Source organism: Hylobates moloch, unplaced genomic scaffold (assembly GCF_009828535.3).
Source record: "Hylobates moloch isolate HMO894 unplaced genomic scaffold, HMol_V3 SCAFFOLD_2112, whole genome shotgun sequence".
NCBI classification, from domain to species: Eukaryota; Metazoa; Chordata; class Mammalia; order Primates; family Hylobatidae; genus Hylobates; species Hylobates moloch.
In genome coordinates, this window is record NW_026654387.1 from 1 (window position 1) to 6,235 (window position 6,235).

Here is a 6,235-nt window from a genome sequence, read left to right on the forward strand (position 1 = left end):
AAAAATTAGCAGGGCATCATGGCTCACACCTGCAATCCCAGCCACTCGGGAGGCTGAGGCAGGAGAACCACCCAAACCCGGGAGGTGGAGGCCACGGCGGGCCGAGACCGTGCCACTGCATTCCAGCCTGGGCAACAAGAGCCAAATTCCGCCCTAAAAAAAAAAATGAGAGAGAGAGAGACCCGTTTCACCACGTTGCCAAGGCCAGTCTGGAACTACTAGGCTGCAGTGATCCACCGCGCTCAGCTGCCCAAAGGCTTGGAATCACAAGCGTGAGCCACCACGCCAGGCCGATCTATTTCTTTCTGATTAATAAAGTGGGGCGGGTGCAGTTGCTCATGCCTGCAGTCCCAGCACCAGAGGTCGGGAGCTCCAGGCCAGCTGGATCAACATGGAGAAACCCCGTCTCTACACAGACACACACACAAAAAATTAACAGGGCATTATGGCTCACACCTGCAATCCCAGCCACTCAGGAGGCTGAGTCAGGAGAACTACCCAAACCCGGGAGGTGGAGGCCACGGCGGGCCAAGACCGCACCACTGCATTCCATCCAGTGCAACAACAGCGAAATTCTGCCCTAAGAAAAAAAGAGAGAGAGAGAGAGAGACCGGTTTCACCATGTTGCCCAGGCCAGTCTGGAACTCCTACTAGGCTCCAGTGATCCACCACACTGGGCCGTCGAAGGTCCTGGGACTACAAGCGTGAGCCACCACACCAGGCCGATCTATTCCTTTCTGATTAATCAATTGGGCCTGGCACGGTGGCTCACGGCTGCCATCCTAGGGGCCCAGGAGGCCTGGTTGGACAGATCACCCGAGGTCGGGAGTTCCAGGCCTGCCGGACCAACATGGAGAAACCCCATCTCTACAAAAAAAAAAAAAAAAAAAAAAATCAGCCGGGCATTATGGCTCACGTCTGCAATCCCAGGCACTCAGGAGGCTGAGGCAGGAGAACCAGCCAAACCCGGGAGGCGGAGGCCACGGCGGGCCGAGATCAAGCCACTGCATTCCAGCCTGGGCAACAACAGCGAAATTCCACCCTAGGAAAAATAAAAGAGAGAGAGAGAAAGAGAGACATGGTTTCACCATGTTGCCCAGGCCAGCCTGGAACTCCCAGGTTCCAGTAATCCACCATGCTCGGCTGTCCAAAGTCTTGGAATCACAAGCGTGAGCCACCACGCCAGGCCGATCTATTACTTTCTGATTAATAAAGTGGGTCAGTCGCGGTGGCTCAGCCTGCAACCCCAGCACCCCAGAGGCCTAGGCGGGCAGATCACCAGAGGTCGGGAGCTCCAGGCCAGCTGGACCAACATGGAGAAACCCCGTCTCTACCCCCACCCAAAAAAATATTAGCCGGGCATTATCCTCATACCTGCAATCGCAGCCACTCAGGAGGCTGAGGCAGGAGAACCACCCAAACCCGGGAGGTGGAAGCCACGGCGGGCCGAGACCGCGCCACTGCATTCCACCCTGGGCAACAAGAGCAAAATTCCGCCCTAAAAAAAAAAAAAAAGAGAGAGAGAAAGAGAGAGAGACTGGTTTCACCATGTTGCCCAGGCCAGTCTGGAGCTCCTAGGCTCCAGTGGTCCCCCGCGCTCGGACGTCCATATTCCTGAGACTACAAGCGTGAGCCACCACGCCGGGCCAATCTGTTCTGTTCTGATTAATAAATTGGGCCGGGCGCGGTGGCTCACGCCTGCAGTCCCAGCACCCCGGGAGGCCCAGGCAGGTGGATCACCAGATGTCGGGAGCTCTAGTCCAGCCGGACCAACATGGAGAAACCCCATCCTACCCCCGCCAAAAAAAAAAAAAAAAAAATGAGCCAGGTATCATGGCTCACACCTGCAATCCCAGCCACTGGGGAGGCTTAGGGAGGAGAACCATCCAAACCAGGGTGGCAGAGGCCACGGCGGGCTGAGACTGGGCCACTGCATTCCCGCCAGGGCAACAAGAGCGAAATTCCGCCCTAAAAGAAAAAACAGAGAGAGAGAGAGAGACTGGTTTCACCATGTTGCCCAGGCCAGTATGCAACTCCTAGGCTCAAGGAATCCCCCGCACTTGGCCGTCCAAGGTCCTGAGACTACAAGCGTGAGCCACCATGCCAGGCCAATGTTTTCCATTCTGATTAATAAAGTGGGCTGGCTGCGGTGGCTCACGACTGTAATCCCAGCTTCCCGGGAGGCCCAGGCAGGCAGATCACCAGAGGTCGGGAGCTCCAGGCCATCTGGACCAACATGGAGAAACCCCGACTCAACCCAAAGAAAAAAAAAAAAATTAGCTGGGCATCATGGCTCACACCTGGAATCCCAGCCACTCGGGAGGCTGAGGAAGATGAACTACCCAAACCCGCGAGGTGGAGGCCACAGTGGGCCGAGACCGTGCCAATGCATTCCAGCCTGGGCGACAAGAGCCAAATTCTGCCCTAAAAAAAAAAAGAGAGAGACCAGTTTCACCACGTTGACCAGGCCAGTCTGCAACTCCTATGCTGCATTCATCCACAGGGCTCAGCTGTCCAAAGTCTTGGGATCACAAGCATGAGCCACCACGCCAGGTAGATCTATTACTTTCTGATTAATAAAGTAGGCCGGGCACGGTGGCTCACGCCTGCAATCCCAGCACCCCAGAGGCCTAGGCGGGCAGATCTCCAGAGGTCGGGAGCTCCAGGCCAGCTGGAACAACATGGAGAAACCCTGTCTCTACCCAAAAAAAAAAAAATTAGCCGGGCATTATGGCTCACACCTGCAATCCCAGCCACTCGGTAGGCTTAGGTAGGAAAACCAATCAAACTAGGGAGGCAGAGGCCACGGCGGGCCGAGACTTGGCCACTTCATTTCAGCCTGGGCAACAAGACCGAAATTCTGTCCTAAAAAAAAAAAAAAGAGAGAGAGAGAGACCGTTTTCACCATGTTGCTCAGGCCAGTCTGCAACTCCTAGGCTCAAGGGATCGCCCGCACTCGGCCGTCCAAAGTCCTGAGACTACAAGCGTGAGCCACCACGCCAGGCCGATGTATTCCATTCTGATTACCAAATTGGGCCAGGTGTGGTGGCTCCTGCCTGCAATCCCAGCACCCCGGGAGGCCTAGGCGGGCGGATCATCCGAAGTCGGGAGCTCCAGGCCAGCCGGACCAACATGGAGAAACCCCGACTCTACCCCCAACAACAACAAAAGAATTAGCCCGGCATTATGGCTCACACCTGCAATCCCAGCACTCAGGATGCCAAGGCAGCAGAACCACCCGAACCCAGGAGGTGGAGGCCATGGCGGGCCGAGACCGCAAATTCCACCCTAAGAAAAAAAAAAAGAGACAGACCGTTTTCATCATGTTGCCCAGGCCAGTCTGGTACTCCTAGGCTCCAGTAATCTACCGTGCTCGGCCGTCCAAGGTCCTGGGACTACAAGCGTGAGCCAACATGCCAGGCCGATCTATTCCCTTCTGAATAATAAATTGGGCCTGGCGTGGTGGCTCACGCCTGCAATCCCAGCACCCCAGAGGCCTAGGCCGGTAGATCACCGGAGGTCGGAAGCTCCAGGTCAGCCAGACCAATATGCAGAAGCTCCATCTCTACCCCCAAAAAAAAAAAAAATTTGCAGGGCATTATGGCTCCCACTTGCATTCGCAGCCACATCAGGAGGCAGAGGGAGGAGAACCACCCAAACCCGGGAGGTGGAGGCCACGGCGGGCTGAAACCCTGCCACTGCCTTCCAGCCTGGGCAACAAGAGCGAAATTCAGCCCTAAAAAAATAAGAGAGAGAGACAGACCGGTTTTACCATGTTGCCCAGGCCAGTCTGCAACTCCTAGCCTCAAGGGATCCTCCGAGCTTGGTCGTCCAACGTCCTGAGACTACAAGCGTGAGCCACCATGCCAGGCCAATGTATTCCATTCTGATTAATAAAGTGGGCCAGGTGCGGTGGCTCACGCCTGCAATCCCAGCAGCCCTGCAGGCCTAGGCGGGAGGATCACCCGAGGTCAGGAGCTCCAGGCCAGCCAGACCAACATGGAGAAACCCCATCTCTACCCAAAAACAGAAAAAAAGCAAAAAAAATTATCCAGGCATTATGGCTCACTACTGCAATCGCAGCCACTCGGGAGGCTGAGGAAGGAGAACCACCCAAACCCGGGAGGCTGAGGAAGGAGAACCACCCAAACCCGGGAGACGGAGGCCATGGCGGGCCGAGACTTCATCACTGCATTCCAGCCTGGGCAACAAGAGCGAAATTCCACCCTAAGAAAAAAAATGAGAGAGAGACCGCTTTCACCATGTTGCCCAGGCCAGTCTGGAACTCCTAGGTTCCAGTGATCTACCGCGCTTGGCTGTCCGAAGTCTTGGGATCAGAAGCGTGAGCCACCACGCCAGGCCGATGTATTCCTTTCTGATTAATAAAGTGGGTGGGCGCGGTGGTTCACGCCTGCAATCCCAGCACCCCGGAGGCCTAGGCGGGCGGATCACCAGAAGTCGGGAGCTCCAGGTCAGCCAGACAAACATGTAGAAACCCCATCTCTACCCCCCCCAAAAAATTTGCAGGGCATTATGCTCCTACTTGCAATCACAGCCACTTGGGAGGCTGAGGCAAGAGAACCACCAAAATCCAAGAGGCGGAGGCCACGGTGGTCTGAGACCCCGCCACTGCATTCCAGCCTGGGCAACAAGAGCGAAATTCCACCCTAAAAAAATATAAGAGAGAGAGAGAGACCGGTTTCACCATGTTCCCCAGGCCAGTCTGGAACTCCCAGGCTCCAGTGATCCCCCGTGCTCAGCCGTCCAAGGTCCTCAGACTACAAGCGTGAGCAACCTCGTCAGGCCGATCTATTCATTTCCGATTTAAAAAGTGGGCCGGGCGTGGTTGCTCACACCTGCAGTCCCAGCACCCCGGGAGGCCTAGGGGGACAGATCACCGGAGGTCAGGAGCTCCAGGCCATCTGGACCAACATGGAGAAACCCCGTCTCTACCCCAAAAAAATAAAAAATTAGCCGGGCATTATGGCTTACACCTGCAATCCCAGCTACTCCGGAGGCTTAGGCAGGAGAACCATCTAAACTAGGGAGGCAGAGGCCACGATGGGCCAAGACTGGGCCACTGCATTCCAGCCTGGAAAACAAGAGAGAAATTCCACCCTAAAAAAAAAAAAAAAGAGAGAGAGAGAGAGACCGGTTTCACCATGTTTCCCAGGCCAGTCTGGAACTCCTTGGCTCAAGGGATCCCCCATGCTCGGCCGTCCAAGGTCCTGGGACTAGAAGCATGAGCCACCATGCCAGGCCAATGTATTCCATTCTGATTAATAAAGTGGGCCGGCTGCAGTGGCTCACTCCTGCAATCTCAGCACCCTGGGAGGCCTAGGCAGGTGGCTCACCCCAGGTAGCGTGCTCCAGACCAGCTGGACCAACATGGAGAAACGCCCTCTGTATCCAAAAAAAAAAAAAGAAAAAGAAAAATTAGCAGGGCATTATGGCTCACACCTGCAATCCCAGCCACTCAGGAGGCTGAGTCAGGAGAACCACCCAAACCCGGGAGGTGGAGGCCACGGCAGGCCGAGACCACATCATTGCATTCCAGCCTGAACAAGAGCGAAATTCTACCCTAAGAAAAAAAAAGAGAGAGAGACCGCTTTCACCATGTTGCTCAGGCCAGCCTGGTACTCTTAGGCTCCAGTGATCCACCGCGCTCGGCCGTCCAAGGTGTCCTGGGACTACAAGCGTGAGCCACCATGCCAGGCCGATCTATTCCTTTCTGATTAATCAATTGGGCCTGGCACGGTGGCTTACGTCTGCAATCCCAGGACCCCGGGAGGCCTAGGCGGGCGGATCAGCCGAGGTCGGGAGTTCCATGCCAGCTGGACCAACATGGAGAAACCCCGTCTCTACCCAAAAACAAAAACAAAAACAAAAAAGTAGCCAGGAATTATATCTGACACCTGCAATCCCAGCCACTCGGGAGGCTGAGGGAGGAGAACCACCCAAACCCAGGAGGCCGAGGTCATGGAGGGCCGAGACCACACCAGTGCATTCCAGCCTGGCCAACAAGAGCGAAATTCCACCCTAAAAGAAAAAAGAGAGAGAGAGAGACTGCTTTCACCATGTTGCTCAGGCCAGTCTGGAACTCCTAGGCTCAAGGGATCACTCGCGCTCGGCTGCCCGAGGTCCTGAGACTACAACGTGAGCCACCATGCCAGGCCGATGTATTCCATTCTGATTACCAAAGTGGGCAGGGTGCGGTGGCTCACGCCTGCAATCC

At 55.6% G+C, this 6,235-nt stretch overlaps 1 long non-coding RNA gene across 1 annotated transcript; it reads right to left on the minus strand.

Moving 5' to 3' along the window:
- Window positions 1–49: 49 nt before the first annotated feature.
- Window positions 50–1,500, minus strand: LOC131382721 (uncharacterized). The gene is made up of 4 exons (XR_009212323.1): window positions 1,375–1,500; window positions 917–1,042; window positions 457–580; window positions 50–153 (listed from the first exon to the last, which is right to left on the minus strand). It is a non-coding gene; the product is annotated as an uncharacterized LOC131382721 (long non-coding RNA).
- Between the last annotated feature and the right edge of the window lie 4,735 nt (window positions 1,501–6,235).